This window comes from Corapipo altera, unplaced genomic scaffold (genome assembly GCF_003945725.1).
Source record: "Corapipo altera isolate COAL_440 unplaced genomic scaffold, ASM394572v1 51, whole genome shotgun sequence".
Taxonomy (NCBI): domain Eukaryota; kingdom Metazoa; phylum Chordata; class Aves; order Passeriformes; family Pipridae; genus Corapipo; species Corapipo altera.
Window position 1 is genome coordinate 7752680 of NW_020884892.1, and position 17436 is coordinate 7770115.

General features: G+C 43.7%; 1 protein-coding gene and 1 long non-coding RNA gene across 20 annotated transcripts in view; both read left to right on the forward strand.

Annotated features, from left to right (window-relative positions):
• LOC113948247 overlaps positions 1-228 on the forward strand; it is a 4716-nt gene extending 4488 nt beyond the window's left edge. Inside the window, exon 2 of the long non-coding RNA XR_003528063.1 lies at positions 35-228. This is a non-coding gene — a long non-coding RNA (uncharacterized LOC113948247). The remainder of the gene's footprint in view (positions 1-34) is intronic.
• The window catches only part of MTSS1 (MTSS1, I-BAR domain containing), a 126531-nt gene that overhangs the window by 60255 nt on the left and 48840 nt on the right, over positions 1-17436 (forward strand). The window lies entirely within an intron of this gene.

The window sequence follows — 17436 nt, forward strand, 5'->3', positions numbered from 1 at the left end:
GCCACACTGGTGGAGCTCTGTGGCATCTGGGGAGGTCTGGATCCACACTGTGTGGCATGGTTCTGATTCCGGAAGGGAAGGTTAGCTTGCTCCTAGTCTTTGCCCTGATTTCCAGTGCTGCTGCAGCAAAACTAGGGGTCCCACATAGAACTGGGGGGATGGTTTTTGTATGTACTTAACTTCACTGCATAGTCGGCTACCTGAAAGGAGAAGATAATTAAAAAAAAATGAATAGGATGGATAGGGATTGGGGACCTCTGTGGCACTAGAACTGACAATTTTCAGATTGTTTAGGTCTCGTCAGAAAATGTTTTGTTCTGTCTTTGTTTTATATTGAATCCCGTGTGCTTGGTTAGCTTCTTTTCAAATTAAAAAAAAAATCTCCATACATGTATTGAAAGCTTTATCTGTTTATCTCCTCATTAAAAAGACTGTCTATGAAATGTGCTGACAGGGCTTTTACTCTCTTGCTTTCTATTCTCATCACATTTTCCACTGAAAGCCTCCCCTCTGCTGTTTCTGTTTGATAGTGAATGGGGCTTTCTGGTGGTAGAGGCCCAGGATGCTGATCCTGGCTCCTCACAGGCTGCGTCCATTGCCCTGGATGGGAAACCTCAAACGTGCAATTTGGGCTTCAAGGAGGCCGTGCTGGCGCATGGATTTAATCCACTAAAAGGCAGTGTTCACAGACTGGAGGGCCCAGTATCAAGCATGGTGGGAAGCTCATCACAGGTTGTCTTCCAGTTGGATATTAAAACCAGAGGCCACATTTTGAGAACTGTGTGTGGAGCTGCCGAAGCTGGTGGAGGAGAGCCTCAGTGGAAGCTGAGCTTCTCAGAAATGGTGTCAGGGCTTCTGGAGGCACTTTAAGAAATTGCTGGACAATTTCCTTGGTGGGGAGGGGGGTGAGAGGGGGAATGTGGGTACAGCAAGCATTGTACAGTTTGATTCACTTAGAGATTGCTAGTGGCTGAGTCTCCTTGCAGCCAGAGTGAGTTTTGGTTACAGAAGAAATTGTGAAGAGTAGCTTTTGGTATAAGCTGTGGTTTTAGTAATATAATAGAAATTATGCCAATAACAAGTGATAAAAAAGGTGACTGTTTTACTCCAGACATGATAATGTGAGATGTGGACTTGAGACACTGGACTGGGGGTCTCCAGCCTTTGCTGGTGTCCACCGTTGACATGGATCATCCATCACTGTTTGCTCTGCTTTGGCTTTTAATGTCTGTTGCACCTGAGCAGTTTTGGAGAGCTTGGTGGTTTGTGAACTGCCATGCTGTGTAATAAAAAAAAAAAAGATACAAATTTGTATACATGTCTCTATAATCTGAGTGTCTTTGTTTCCATTTGCAGGTAAAGTTACTAGCTTAAACCAAATAAAATACTTCGTGGTTCACTCCCACATAGTGATGTCCCTTGTTCTCTATTGTGACAAAGTAACTTAAACAAAAAGGAAAACAATAAAACCCCTTTAATTGTAATAAAGAGAAATGCAAAATTGGCGCAGAAGATGCATCACAGTGCTCATGTGCCAAGTCCTGCAAAAGACACAGTAGCCTGTGGGGTGAAAGCCTGGTCATGGATGAGCAGAGTAAACACTTTGTTCTGGTTTTTGTGCTGCTTTCGCCTGCTTTCGCCTTGTACAAAAAAAAATCTCATGCAGCAACATGAACTTTGTGACGTCTGATATGCAGAGCAGACAGCTGCAGGCTCAATTAATTCCCCCCTCTGATTTTTTTTCATAGTATTTTTTTTTCCCAGGAGGCTGTAGTGACTTCTAAACCCTCACGGGTGAGTGGTGTTTATGGCTTGTTGACTTTGATCGAAGCGAAGCGCAGAGTCCTGTACAAAATGAGAGCAGGTTTGCATGTGAAAATCTTCACTGGATGTCTTTTCGGGTGGGTGGCCTGACCTGCACCTTGCCCAGGGTGCTTCCCCACAGCTTCACTGGTGTCCATCTTACCCAAAGCCAATGAAATTTTGGATGCTGAGTGTAGGAGACTGAGCCTATTCTGAGTCAAAGTGAGCCCTGGGAGGCAAAAGCAAGGAGGTGGCTACAGAGGCAGAGGGGAAAGCAAAGGATGTCAGCTGGATGTGCAGGTGCTCATGCAGCCCCTTTGAGCCATGTGCACTGTGAACACACAGAGGAACACTTGCTGGCTTCTCCCTTCCCTTCCACCTCTGTACCTGCTCTCTGGCAAGCAGGAGCAGCTCCTCAGTGCTCTCTGTCAGCACTCACCTGTAATTTAAACACATTGTCTGTGGCAGCCCAATGGTGGTGTCTTGGCACTTGGACAGTGTGGGACCTGTGGATGGGAGTGAGGTGAGGATGAGTAGCAGAGCCATGTGCAGAGCAGGGGGGCACTTGCTGGGGAGCCCTCGCCAGCTTCCTAATAAACTTGAGGGAAGGGACAAAGCGTAGGACAGTGTTTGACATCTTTGCTGGGAGGAGTGGGAAGCCACCAGTTTCTGTCCATCTGTCTGCCTTACAAAGTGCCCTTCTTGAACGTGCTTCATCAACATCCAAGCCAGTGGCTCTGTATATTGTTGTTGTAGTCAAGAGGATTGTGTTACTCTGTTTTGTTTGGTGTTTGGTTTTTTTTATGATAAAAAGTGATTAAAGAACAGGCTGTGCTGGGCCAACTGAGTGATTGCTTCATTTTTTAGTTAATAGGTTAGATTTTGTCAAAAGCACTGTCTCCCCTTCCCGAGCAGTAAAGCAGCATGATGCCGGATACACGCCTGCTTTATGGTGCCTCTTTTTTTAAGCTTCTGGCATCTGACATAGGTGACTGTGGGATATTCTAATGAAACTGAAGTTATTAAAAAAAAAAGAATTCTATTACATTTCAGGGATGTTTGGGCTTCATGCTTCAATAGTGCTAATTAGATATGTGACCCATTTTCATTCTGCTTTAGCTCCTGGGGATGGTGGAGCCTCATTATAAATAGAAGTATTTATAATAGATAGAGAATGCCCATGTTCCTTATTCTAAATAGCTTCTTCAAAAGGCTTTAGGGTGTTTTCTGGACACTGGTTATGTTTTCTTTTTCTTTAGGTGAGGAAGTGGGACGGGGGGAGATTTCTCTCGCCAGAAATAAATATTTGAATATTTTTTTCTTTCATTTGGAAAACCTAGTTGGTAAATCAAGGTCCTCTTGAATTTTAAGTTTACCTTGTTTTTACTGACAAGGGAATAAACTTGAATGCTTTTTAAGAATAAAAATGCTTTTAATGTTGCAGTAACTTCCCATTAACTGGTATTTTTAGCTAATAGATTTTGCGCAGCTCCTATGTTCATGCACTGAGTGGCTGGCTGGATGCTGACAAAAGGTAGCAGTTGTGAGAGGTACTTGTTGAGAAACAACCTGCCAAAGTGCATGTTGTGATGCAAAACTGAGGCTGGAAGGAGCAGACAACCCATTCTAAAATCTGCTCTTGGAAAGCTCTTGCGTCCTATGCTCTTTTATGTCTTACGCAGAACTCGGTCGCTTCCAGAAGACTTGTAGTAAACAGACACCTTCTCCTAATGATAGAAAATGCCTGGTGAGACCTGGGGATAAGTGTATTAAAAGTAATATAAATGAATAAAAGATAACAAAGCGTTGCCAGGCAACTGTCAAAGGAGCTGCAGCTGCTGCATCTCTGGGCTTTGCTGAAATGACCTCTTACATTTTGAGCATCTTACCTGCCCACGGATGAAATGTTTATTCTGAACTTTGCCTCACAGGCAGCAGTTGAGCTTGTGAGTGCTGCTGTATTTAGTGTTACAGTGCTGATGTCCTTGTGCTATCATTAAAAAAACCCAAATAATTCAAGGAATTAGGGTAAAGCTGAGCTGGAGTCAGCTCTCAGCAGTACAGAGATCACTTATGACTGAATAAGTAAATTTTCATGATTGAGCAGTGTTGGTGGAGTTAATCTGAAATAGGCAGAGAGTGGAACTCTCCTGTCACTTAATTTTAATGACTACACTAAGTGAAAAGTTAAGGTGGGTTTTACCTTTGAATTTACTGGTCTGAACACTTGTCCATAAACCCGTACCTCAGAGGCTTGCTGTAAAAATTGAGTCTACTAACAAAGCAGGCTGTGGCAGAGGAATTTGAGGTGAGTATAACTTCAGGATGGTTTTCTGAGCATTTTGCTGGGATGCTGTGAGAGGTCCTTCAGTACAGAGGAACAAGGAGGGCTGTGCTCTTTGCAGCTCCTTCCTTTGCAGCATGGTTTGATGTGTTTGTGCAGCAGATGATGAAGGTAACCTTTTCTATTTGCAGAGGAGGGGGGAAATAACCTTTTCAAAAGCTGTGTTTATGAGGATAAACATAACTTTACGTTGTAAACACGAGCAACATGACTAGATTTTGGGCGACTGCTTTATTGCTTGTATCACATTCCCATTTGGAGTATGTTAGATGCTGTTGTGTGTCTCCACCATGAGAAAGCTGCTGTCTGAAAGTGCCCAGTGTACAACAGGATGAGAAGAACTCCATGTAGGAGTGATTTAAGATGGAATCTTACAGTTATTTAAGCCCACGTTTAACTTAATTCACTGTAAATATTCAGGGCTACACAGGGTGAGTAAAGGTTAACACATTTATTAGCCTTTGAAGATCAGAGGCAAGCTTTATTTAATTTGAAGTTTGTGTGATGCCTTGCTGCTAAGTACTTCTCAGAAGATGCTGGTGGCACATTGCATGGCTGTTTGCTTTGGTCATGGGTTATTTTGCAGTTTCTTATCACGAATCCATTTCCATGTTTTTCCTGATCTTCACCACTTGTTTTTCTTAATTCTGCTGTTTTCATTTTTCTCCTCTGTATCTTATTCTCAGAAATTTGAGCTATTTTGGCACACTGGAGAGTTTGAAAAGAAAAAAAAAAAGATGTTATCGAAAATAACCTTTGAAGATTTTTACTCTGCATAGAAACATTGAATAGGAGTTATCTACTGCCAGGGCAGAGCCTTCAGCCTTGGTGAGCTAAGAGCTGACCCTGTCCTGTTAATTAGTGTTGTACTGCACGAATGTGCTGTGCTCCGCAGCTGTTGATAAACAAGCTTTTCTTAGGGAAGAAGAGAGATCATGCAGTGATTTGACTGAATGTTTTGAAAGCATATACCCAAACTCAGCTCACTCCCCAGGAAAGCATCCGAGATAGTGGTGCTGCGGCAGAGGGTGTCTTGCCTGCTGGCTTGGGGAGGAATGCAGCTCCATGTTGGGCCCTATGTGTCATGCTGGTTTTTTACATTCCACTGGTGATAGTGCCTGGGACTTTCTCTTGAGAAGAAAACCAGGAAACACCTGTTACTGCTGGCAGCTGGTGCCTCAGCAGCAAATGGGCAGACAGACGGATGGATGGAGCAGGGCTCCTGCATTCCTGCCTACAGAATGCATAGGCTTGTAAAGTCCTACTTGGGAATAAATAAATGTTGTCTTCAAGAAAAAATGAGTGATGTTTTGGGATGTGACTAAAAGGATTAGACATGCTGTGGATGTGTTATCTAGGACTTTTGAAGGAAGCTGATGGCCACATCCTGGAGGTGTTTTTTTTTCCCCTTTAAATTAACTCACCAACTAAATATGTTGGAAATGGTGAATATATAATTGACTGAAGCTTTCTTCTTTGGTGGGGCTGAAGTATAAGCAGATAAGGAAAGGGTTCTTAGGAAATTGTAGATATGTGTGCAGCATTTTGCTTTAAAAGATCAGAAAGTCCAGATATGTTCTTAGGCATAAAGAGAAGTTAAAAAGTTACCAAAAATAAAAGAAAAAAAAGAGTTAATTTATATATTTAGTCTTTCAAAATAGTATTTCAGGCTCGATGAAACAGTTTTCAAATCTCCTGTATTGGACCAGACAAAGTAAACATCCCTAAATAGCACATTCTCCTGGAAGCATTGGATTTGACAACCAGGCAGGCATGCAGGGAAGGGATGCAGAATTTAAAACATCTGAACCGGATTTTGTTGTTCCACAGGTTGAAAAAAAGCTGAGAGACCACCTGAGGAAGCTAGTGGTGCATATTAACAAGTGTTTGTTTTTGAAGACTTGGTGTTGTTACAGAAGAACCATTTAAACAGGTTGATCTGTAGAAGATGCTTTGTTTCTCTGGCTGGCTGGATGGGTGCGTTCCCCCGCATGGGGATCATGGTGTGCCAGTAATTGCAGTTAAATGAACATGGCTGGCTCTCAGGCAAATGAAACCTAATTTGTCACAGCTGTCAGAATAATCATGTCATGTTTGTTGCCTTCAGGAGCAGTTTTAGGCTGCAAATCCTGTTAAGGTCACAGCTTTTTCTTGTTAAATATTGCACAGCATGTTTGCTGACCCTAGTATTTATCTTGGTGTGTTTTTTTTAAAGGCAAACACACCAGTTCTTTCTCTTACATAAGCTGGGGTTGAACTTCTGTGAACCTTAGTCATGTGGGCTAGAGCTTGTTAATTTGGTGGACTTCAAGGACTTGAGCATAGCAGTAATTTGAGGGGTTTTATAGAACAGTAGAGAGATTTGCTCACGGATTCATACGGTCAGGATTTTGGAAATCATGCTTCAAATTAGCTTTTAAAGAGCAGCCCTCCCAGGCTGTATTGAACACGTGGTTACACTGTACATCAGCAGCAGCAGACAAAGCAGCACAACAGCTTTGAATTTTGCAGATGTGCCAGCAGGAAATACAGTAGAATAAATGTAAGACTGTATTCATAATGCCTCAGAAAAATACAGCAAAGTGTAGGCTTCTTGAAATCCTCCTTAGTCACAATTTCAGTATTTTTTTGCTTTTGTTTCTAGATTAACAGATTGAGTCTAAATTGGATAGAGCAAGTCCTGTTCTGTAAAACAAATGCTAATTTTTGGTGTCCAGCCCAAGGGAGCATGGAGCTTTCCTGTTCTGTTCTTCTAAACAAATGGAAACAAGGTTTAACGTAATTATTTGGATACCTAAAATACCTGTGAAGCTGATTTCTCCTTCCTCTTTGCTGGTGGCTGTAGTACAATTTGAGAGGAGGGAGGTGAAGGGTCTTTGTTAAAAGTGCAAGGCTGGAAAATGTCAGAGCTGTTTATGGAAACTACCCGGACTGGGAAGAGATGAGCTTTCAACAGAGAGGTCGTGCAGACACGTTGCTCGTGATACAGCACTGGCTGCCCCTTCTCTTGGTCACTGCTGAGCCTTGTGGACATGGCCACACATCTCCTCAGGCTGCCCTGCAGGTCTCGAGGAGGACATTGGGGGCACAGCTGTTTGCATCTGCCCTCAGCTGGCCCCTGCCTTGGGTGTCTGTCCCACAGGGGTGTCTGCAGGGCCTTCCTTTCTCTCCTCCATCCCTGTGCCTGCAGACAAGTGCCCAGGCCTGGCTCTTCCCATCTCTCCAGCTATTCTGGGGCTTGGGAAGAACAGTAGAGCTGGCTGGGGGAGGAGCAGTGCTGCTGCAAGGGAGGGTGTAGGGAAGCGACTGCTGACCCCGAAAGCTCCTTCTGCTCTTGAAGTGGGTCTGCCTTGTCCAGCCTTTCTGCCTGACCTCCCCTCCTTTCCTGCCTCGCCTGGGCAAGGAGGGCTGTGGCACACAGGGCTTGCCCTCATTGTTGGGGCTCTTGAGCTGGCTCTGGTGCTTCCTTTGCCTTGTTGTATGTATAATATGCTTGGAAAGGTAGGGATGGGGTACACTGAAAGGAGAACAAACGAGGGAAGATGGGGCTGAGCTGGTAAAAATCATCACATAGAACTGCCTTGTTACTGAAGTTTTGAGCACATGTAGCTGCCAGAACATCAGCAGAAGGTGAACAGCCTCACCTTCAAAGTTTTATTTTCATATATCTTACCTCCAGTTCCTTTTGCACAGTATGGATTGGCATTCAAGTATCTGTGCCCTCCAAGACAAGAAACTGCAGTCCCTGACGTTCAATGCTTTTTAAAAAAAAGTTTCGATCTTCTGTAATAGTTACATGACAGTTTAATAGTCGATAAGAGAAAAACAAAAAGTTATGCATCTGGTTTTGTAGATTGTGAGGACATGACATTGCAGATAAACATTACAAGCTTTAGCTTAATGATTTATTGAAGCTCATTTTTTCATTTTTTTGTGGCTTTCAGTCTCTTACTATGCAGCTGTCTTCTCCTGAGAACAGAAGACTAGCTCAGAGATATAAATCTCTGTTAATGATTTTAAATAGCTAGCTATCTGTATATAGTATGAAACTTTTTCTTTCTTTTGCCCTGGGCACTCAATCATGGCATTAGGAGAGGATAATCAATAATCCTGAATGCACTGCAGAGCCACTCTCAGTGGTTCTGGGCTCAAGGCTGTTGGAAAACCCCCTCACTGCCTTCCAGCCCCTCACAATCAGGCCTCTCCCTGTTCAGCTTTGGGAGATTTCGAGCAGAAATGGTCCCTCCAAGACCTACAGCCTGCACTGCATGCCAGAGGAGATCACTGTTTTCCCAGACTGCTCACGTGAGCTGGTCATCTTAAGTCTCTGTATAACAGGAGAAATAAAGGCAGAGCTGTGTCCTGGCTGACTGGGAGCGCTGTGGGGGTCTGTTCAGTTTTGTTTGTCCTCAGCAAACGAAGGTTGGGTGAGGTTTGTACGAATAGAAGGACCTCTTGTGAAATAAGATACTGCAGGCAAATGTACGAAGGAACATGCAGTGAATATGAACAGATCCCTGAGCATCGGCCAGGATGTTCCTCACCTCCTGTAGTTTGTGTCTGAACCAGACCTGAAGGGACCCGTTTCATCATGGAAAAAATATGTAGGCCTTGGAACTAACATTTACATTTATTTGTTTCCCCAGTAATCCCAGGCAAGTTCCCACAACTGGGATGCAGGACCAGCAAATACAAGGTGTGTTTGGATGGGCAGGACAATTACAACTTCACTGTCGTTTCTTTTGCTTTATGCACATTAATGATTTATCAGGAAATTAGTAATTTAGGAGATGAATTATGGCTGCAAGGCCCTTTAGCTGTACTTTGTAGTTTAACTGGGAGCACACTGGTTGTGACTGAATGTTGCTTCACCTTGTTTACCATTCTTTTCACACCAGAAATGTGCTCCCAGCAGAGAAGCCGGCTCCAAAGTTAGTGCTAAATGGAAGTGTCTGCTTCTGAACTTAAAGTGTGGATATTACTTTAGATAGATGAAGTGGTGGTGTTGCTTCAAACAAGAGCAGTACAGAGGCTTGTACACAGCAAACAAGCTTGTCCTACTGCCTGTATTTAGTCTTGAAAGCCAGGCTATACAAAAGGACGTGGGGTGATGGTTGTGGGACTTCCTTAGAAGGTCAGTGTCCCCAGCACTGAATATACCTTGCACCAGAGGGCTCATATGTGCTCTGTAATGTAAGATATGCAAATCTTCTATAGCCCCACGAGAGAGATGGTGAGCCTGCCATGCACCACATGTGGTGGCAGATGCGTAGTCATTTTGTGTGGAAAACAGGAGTTAAAAACAGACCTACTGTCAGTGGCTTTGTGCTCTGAAGGCACTTTTCCTTCCCCTCTTGCTTCCTCCTGTTGCTCCTTGTAGTTTCCTTTGGCCGTTTACCACTGGTAGTAACAGTCCTGCTCTTTGTGGCATTTCTGTGGGTTTGTTTGCTCTCTCTTTTGGCACACCTGCAAACAGGACTGCCCAGGACAGCCCATCTTCCCCTCCAAGGCACCTTGTCCAGCAGCATTTGCAGGCTGACTCTAACAGTGACACCAGCAGCCATTTATGGAACACTTGGCTTGATTTTTTCAGGGTTTGGATCACAGGTTCCAAGTAAAAAGGAGTTCTTGGAGATACCATCACCTGCTGTAGTGTTCCTGTGGTCATTGACTCACATGCCTAATGTGTATCTTAAACTTGCTGGACATAGTGGGGCAGTCCCAGCCTGGTATATGGCTTGTGTGCTGTGTGCTCACCAACTTGGAGACACTGTGGGACTTCTCCATCTTTTCCACCAAAATAGCCAGTTTTCGGATTAACACAAGTAAATTGAAAAGGGCTAGAAGTAAACCACTGCAGGTGGAACCATTCATGGGACGTCACTGTGCAAGGTGAACTTCTGTCATTGACTTAAAGGTATATGCTGGTAGCAAATAGGGCATCATAATGATTCATGGTGCTGTTACAGTGGGAGACCTAATAAATCTTCTTATGTGTGCCTTGTACTTAGTTCATGTACTTATTCTGGCCGCTGGGATTTATTCTTAGCCCTGGTGGTTTTTTTTTCAGGAATTGCTGTGCCTTCATTAAATGGGAGCAGAGCACAGACTGTCTGCTGGGTCAGACTTGCAGTAGCTTGTCTCGACCAGGCATAGACAGGGGTGGAAATGCCTTGGAAAATGAGAGAGAGGGCAGAGGAAGGTTGGAAGCTGGAAAGAGCTGGTTCTGGTCTGCTTTTTACTTGTGGTGTTATTTCTCTTCTTCAGCCACTTTCTACTTCTTGAGTTAATGTACATGTGCCATTTTCAGAAAGTCAGTAAATACTCATGGCAAGAAGACCCATCCACGTCTTAGTTGATCTGTCTGTGACTCTGTCTTTAACTCTTTTGTGAATCTGTTTGTGTTGTTTTATGTATTAAGGTCTAAGGAATATGACTCTTTGAACTATATACGTAAGGTAAATGAATCTTTTTGCTAGTTTCTATGTTCTCGAGTGTGCAGTGATTGTGTGTACTCTGGGATTTCTGTTCACCACTTTAATTCCTGGAGCAGAAACATATTAGCAGTAACTGGATGAGTATGTGTCAGTACTGACACTATTGGTACTGCTTTTTGTCAGTGGCTGGAATGCCAGTAACAGGTTCTTACTGACTTGAAAAAAAAAGAAGATGCTTAGTTTCTGGGAATACATATAAGCAGAAATAAACCAGTCCTCCCTACAGAAACTTGTTTGACATGTTCTCTACTCTCTTTGTACATGAGAGGCAATGTACGAGTTTTGGAACAGGAGAACCCAGAAGAAGCTGTACTGCCTGGTGATTCCTGGCCTTCCTCTGACCCAAGTCTTGGTTTTGAGCTCATATTTACATCTTTTTAACTTTTTCTAGTGATCTCTCTATTTTGTTTCAATGCTGATGCAGTCCATCCAAGATGGAAACGGTGATGTTGAGCTCTGTGGAAATGATGGCTGGAGTTACGCATGTTGGCTTTTTCTGGAAGTGGCTTTAGAGGGTAGCAGGGTTAAATCCAGCTGGTACAACAGGAGCTCTTCCATCTGCTCTGCTCTGGGGTGCAGTTGTAGAGTAACAAGCCTGATCAAGCTGGTGGTGTGTTATTTAAGTTAAAGCACTTGCTGACTCATTAGCAGAAATACAGTGGTGGGGAAATCCTCTGCCTGCCAACTGACCGTGTACTGTTACAGTCACTGTGGCAACACGGCGGGGCTGCCTGTCAGGGATACTCACAACCTGCCTTTTTTTTTAACCATAAAAAAATATTCAAAGTAAATAAAAAAAAAAGAATGTAAACCCCTGAAATGGGAAGGAAGAAGAGTTACAAAGCTGATGAAGGCTGTTCAAGCTGATCAGTGGGGAGTAGTTGGGCTTTTGGAGTGCAGGTCCCCTTGTTTCATTTTTCCTTACCTTTCTTCCATGAGCTACCCAGAAGTTCAGACAAGCCCCCCAGACCTTGACCTTATGTTGACACAGACTGAATTACTCTTTTCCATTGCTTCTCCACCATCTCCTTTGCTAATTACTGCTCTGCAAATCTACCCTCTGGTCTGATTTCTAAATTCATCCAGGAGGCTGAGCAGCTCGGAGGATCTGCTGTAAACACGACTCATCCAGCAGGCAGTAAAGCTGCTCTCAAGCCCTCCAAGGAGAATTAAGCCTGTCTTGTTGGGCAGCTGGTTTTATCAGTCTGTCTTGCAGATTAAAACATGTTTCTCTGTCTTTTGTATCAAATCAGGAAGAGGAAGAAATGTTCTTGTTCCCAGGTCCCTGGCTGCATGTTAATAGAGAGCTAATTGACCAAATGTCAGTCACTTGTGCTCCTCAGAGGGAAGGACCACCTCGCCTGAGCTGAGCATACACGAGCACAACGCGTGTCTCTTCTCAGGCTGACTGTGTTTTTCACGTCTTATCCACCAGAGACAGGAGCTGCTCAAGTTACAGTGTGGGGAGCTCAGAGTGCCAGGCCAGGGACGTATCTGCTCCCACATTCCTGGGATGTGGGATGTGGTGTGGGGGTTTCATTGATTTTAAAAAGGAAAGGTTTATGGCCTCTTCTAGCCCAGCTGTTAAACATATGCTTTATTCAGACTTTTTCCCCCTTAAACCTCCAGTTGTGATGCCTCTTGTGTACCTCATTTCGGCAGAAAGCTTTTTAAGTCACCAGCTCAAGTTTTGAAAGCATTTTTGTCATCTCAGAATTAGCCAGTGTCTGTTGAGGAGATGAGGTCTTGTAGGTAGAAGAGCTTCACAGCTCTGCACAGGTCACAGGTATTTGAGCCGTTTAGTTGCTTGTGGTGACTCAGTGGGTTTTTCTTGTAAGAGCATTTTCTTGTAAGAGCAAAGGTTGAAGCACTGAAAGTGATTTTAGAAGAGTTGGAAACAGAAAAATCGTGGTGCCTACATGCTGCACCTTTACAGTTACTGTGCAAACCAAAGTACAAGATTATAATGGCAGAAAAGCGTCTCAGTTCAAGGCCTTCTTAGAAAGAAATATGAGATCTTAAATTTAAGTGTAAGCCAGATTGCATCTTTCTTGCTTTCTAGTCACGAGGTTGATAGATGACTTCACTCTTTACCTGCTTTTATTTTTTGCCAGCTTATCTTCTTGCTGTGTAAGATGAATTTTTTTGTCTTGATTCACTTTCTATTACAGGGACACAGTTTTAGTTTTTTACCCCTGTAAAACTAAACACCTCCCGTTTGTACAGGTATACAGATGTCTCAGGCGTAGATCTTCCTGCCATAGCTGGTTCTGGAGCCCTTTTGCAATAGTGTGTTGCAAAACTCTCATTAGGGCTTCCCTGTGTGACAGTAATATTAGGCCCATTAAGCAGTAACTCTGCTTTGACACCTCTGTGAATAACAGTGCAATGCCAAATGAAAATGCAGTTTTATTGAGATGAAAGTGTTTATGTTAATGAAGCTATGTGCATACATGCTGGAGCTTTAGGTACAGATATTTTCTTTGCAAACCCCTGAGTGATGTGTTGATAAGAGTCTTGGTGAGACTAATCCTAGCTTAAAAAAAAACATATCATATTCAATGTGGCCTTATAAATACAACCAGGGTAAGTATGAGATAAAAATAACCCTTTCCATAATGCAGAACACTTGGTTTAGGAAGTGGAAGAATATTTAATAACAGGCTTTGATCAAACTACCTGCTGTAGAACAAAAATGTTTCATTGCTCTCTTTGAAAGGTTGTAATTTGTTTTTTCTTAATTGTTACTATTGTACAACTCAGATAAACAGAGCACAGCAGTGGAGTTTGAACCCAGGATCTCGGGATCAAAATCCATGAACAGATGTTTTGTGAGGTTTAGTACTTATCTGCTAGCTTGAAGCCAGTAACAGATTCCTAAGCCTTATGAAATCGTCAGTAATGGGTGACCAAAGGTAATTTTTAAACTAAAACTTAGAAAAGTAAATTTTTAAACTTAACCTGTGTGCCACATGGTGCAGGCTTAGAACACGATATACTGTGTGTAGTTCACTTCTTGTAGTATATTTGACCATGGGTTGATGGAAGAAAGATTTACCCTTCCTGCTAATTTATGTTTGTTTGGTAACCCTTTGGACTGTGAGCAGGAATCAAGGGCTGGTCCTGTGAACATGAGTGCAACTGGAGTACATTGTGCCTATGCCTGGGCTTGGAGAACTCAAGTGCTGAGGGAAAGTGAAACAATTTTAGAGGTCCAGAGATCAGCAGGGTACATGCATGCTTTGGGAATTTGCTGTTGTCATTGCTGACTCAGCTACGGGAGGAGGGAAGTATGTTTTTTCTTTTCAGAATTGCTTATCAAGCTGTTGGGGAAAAAGAAATTACTCTGGAGGAGCAGAAAAGGCCTTGGCTGTCAAGAAGGCAGTTTGAATTTGCAGACTGTTTACTGTATAACTTCTGAAATCCAGATGTGGTTGAAAGACAGTGAAGATATGTGTTATATATGTCACAAGAAACTTTTACTCAGCTGCTCCAGCAATTTCCTGATGCCATAACACCAGCTGAGGAATGGATCAGGCAGAAAGTAAAGGTGAGCAGGTGTTCACACACCACACAAAACATTGAAGCCATTTCTGGAGATGTGAGAGAGCTCCTTAAGAGAATATTTGCAGCAGCTATACAAGGGAAGATGAAGAATGATGTGTCCAATGGATAGCAAGTGAAATATGTGCATCCTGAGATCAGTGAGTAGGAGAGGTCAAGGTCTCAGTTTTAGCTCACTGAAAGTTTGCAGCTCATATCCAGGCACAAGCTCCAGACTTTCTCCCAGAGCTCTTGTTCACAGAGCCTCCTCCAGAAACAGCCCCATTTCTTGGAGCAGCTGGGATTTTCTGCGAGACACCTCCTTCAAGCCAGCACTGACCTGGACTGACCCTGCTTAGCTTGCAAGGCAAAACAAAATTGTAGCTAGGGGACTATGTCTCTATTGAGCAGATCCTGAACAAAACTGAAGGCTGTTAAAGTGTCTAATTGAATTACTGCTCTACAGGAGTGTAGTGACTCATAGTGAAGCCAGTCACCTGCTGCTTTATCTTGACTGCAAAGAATAGATTGCTAGTTAAACATTTAAAGGTCATAGTCATAGAAATTGTAGTAGTGTTGCCTTCCTGCCCTATGCAACCCCCCCTGTGCATTATATATGAAGTTACTGGGAGAAATCGAGCAGGTACTCCTTGGAGATCTGTGTACTGAAGATGAGACTCAGCATGCTTATCTTTCAGGCTCACACTGCAGACCTCTCTGTGTTCATTGATGAGAGAGGCCATGCCGAAAAACATTACATCGGTTTCGCAGAAATTTCCCCAAAACACCACCGGTATGGCATTGGTGTTCTGTGGAGAATCAAATTATCCTAAATTTTTAATCGTAAGTATTTGGGGGGTTCATTCATGTTCATCAAAGGGAATTCCAGGAGTAAAAGTGGAGCTCAGGTCCCTATTCCCACAGCCAGGCAGGTTTCGTATTTTCTAATTAATAGTGCTTTATTGTTCACTGGACAAAGAACATTTTATAGGAGGCAGAGTTTTCCTCATTCTGCCTAAGGAGGCTGTAGACCTTTCTAGTCTTACTGCATTGGTTGAGAAAGAACAGGCGATTTCTTTCTGGAGTCAACCTGTCCCTGTGGGTGAGCAAGAGAATTGTGTCAATTGGACAGAACCACCATTGCTGTCCCTGCGGTTGTCCCTGCAGCAATAGTCAGGAAGGTTTTGTAGAGAGAGGACTTGGCTCTTTGCCTGGTGTATCTTCCCATACTCTCTGATGTAAAACAGCCTTCCAGGTTGATGAAGATGATACACTTTTTTATCAAACTGCTGGACTAACTCTTCTCGATGATTCACACTCCTTAGATTGCATCCAGTTGACTGCTGTGAGTCACCAGGACAGGTGGTGTCTGTCTTGGTGGCTCTCCTGAAGGAGCATTTGGATGGTGACGGAGGAAAACTTGCAGATAAAATAATAGAAAGCCATACTAAAGCATCTAAACCCTAGGCCACTTAAAAAGTCAGTGATGTGCACTGAATATCAGCAGCCATATCAGCAGTGCGTTATCAGTCCGATTTAAATATAGATTTTAAAGGAAGTTTGTAATATTTTCTGCATATGGATGTTTTATGCAGGAAGTGTATCCTGCTATAAATGAATTAGTCATTTTGAGAGGTTGGGTTAAAGACTGTGTGTGACTTTAGCCAGGAAGTTTTTCCTTTCGGAAGTGTTGTCTGTACTAAATTGATGGACCACTGGCACGTTTGGAGCTTGACCGTTTCCTTACTTTTGGAATAGGATGAGAGTATAGTGCTGGAACAACATGTTTCCTATTGGCTGCCAACTTCTTGAAGAGGGATGTAGACAGGCTGGATTGATGGACTGAGGCCAGTGGTGTGAGGTTCAACAAGGCCAAGAGCCGGGTTGTGCCTTTGGGTCACAACAACCACATGCAATCCTACAGGCTGGGGAGCAGTGCCTGGAAAGTGGCCCAGTGGAAAAGGACCTGGGGGTGCTGGTCAATAACAGGTGAGCATGAGCCAGCCCATGTTCCCAGGTGGCCAAGAAGGCCAATCCTGGCTTGTATCAAAACTAGTGTGGCCTGTGGGAGCAGAGTAGTGATTGTCCCTCTGTACTTGGCACTGGTGAGGCTGCACTTGAAATCCTGTGTTCAGTTCACTACCAGAAGGACATTGAGGTGTTGGAGCAAGTCCAGAGAAGGGCAGTGGAGCTGGGGAAGAGTCTGGAGAGTAAGTCACATGAGGAGTGGCTGAGGGAGCGGGGAGTGTTTGGCCTGGAGAAAAGGAGGCTGAGGGGTGACCTTATCACCCTCTACAACCACATGAAAGGAGGTTATAGCCAGGTGGGAATCAGTGTCTTCTCTTCTTCTCCCAGGCAACTAGACAGAACCAGAGGAAATGGCCTCAAGCTCCACCAGGGGAGGTTCAGATTGGACATCAGGAAGAGTTTCTTCACGGGAAGGGTGGTTAAGCATCGGAACAGGCTGTCTAGGGAAGTTGTGGAGTCACCATTCCTGGAGATGTTCAAGAAATGATTGGACGTGGCACTTAGGGCTGTTGATTGTTTAGTTGACAGGATAGGTGATAGGTCAGAGGTTGGACTTGATGATCTTGGAGGTCTTTTCCAACCTGAGATTCTATGATTCTGTGACACCTTGGTGGCCAACAACCATATGAAGCAATCTTGTGAACTGAGAGAGGATGGATCCTGTTCTGACATCTGGTGAGGTCTTGGGAGATGCACCTGTGTTGTTTTCTCTCTGTATGCCCATCTTTCTGGTGGGTGTTGTCATCTCTAGTGGTTCTTATTTTTAGGAGGGATCCTTAATGCACCAGTGGCCTTTTCCAGGGCTCCAGAACTGCTGTTGGGAGATATTGATGCTAGTCACATAGAAACAGAAGGGCCCAAAATTTCTAAAGGAGTAGGGTGGATAACAGCATCCTGCTGCAGATCCAAAGATCCACATTTGTGCCTGGGTTTGCAGTGTGCCGTAGGCTGTCCCTGACAACCTTACTCTATGTGCACCACATCATTTTGACCAGAGAACTAGAGGAAACTGGGCTGAGATCCTGAGCCCATCAAACACTTGTGTGCTGCTGGCTGCAGAAGGAAGGATGCCTCACATGCGAGGGCTCATGGCTTGTGTAGATTTTGGATTGACGTTTGACCCTGCTAACAGATGGCAGAATAAATTGATGGGAGATATATTTTTAAATGAGCAAATTGTACTTCTGATCTCTGCCTGCTTGTCAGAACATTTTTCTTGAC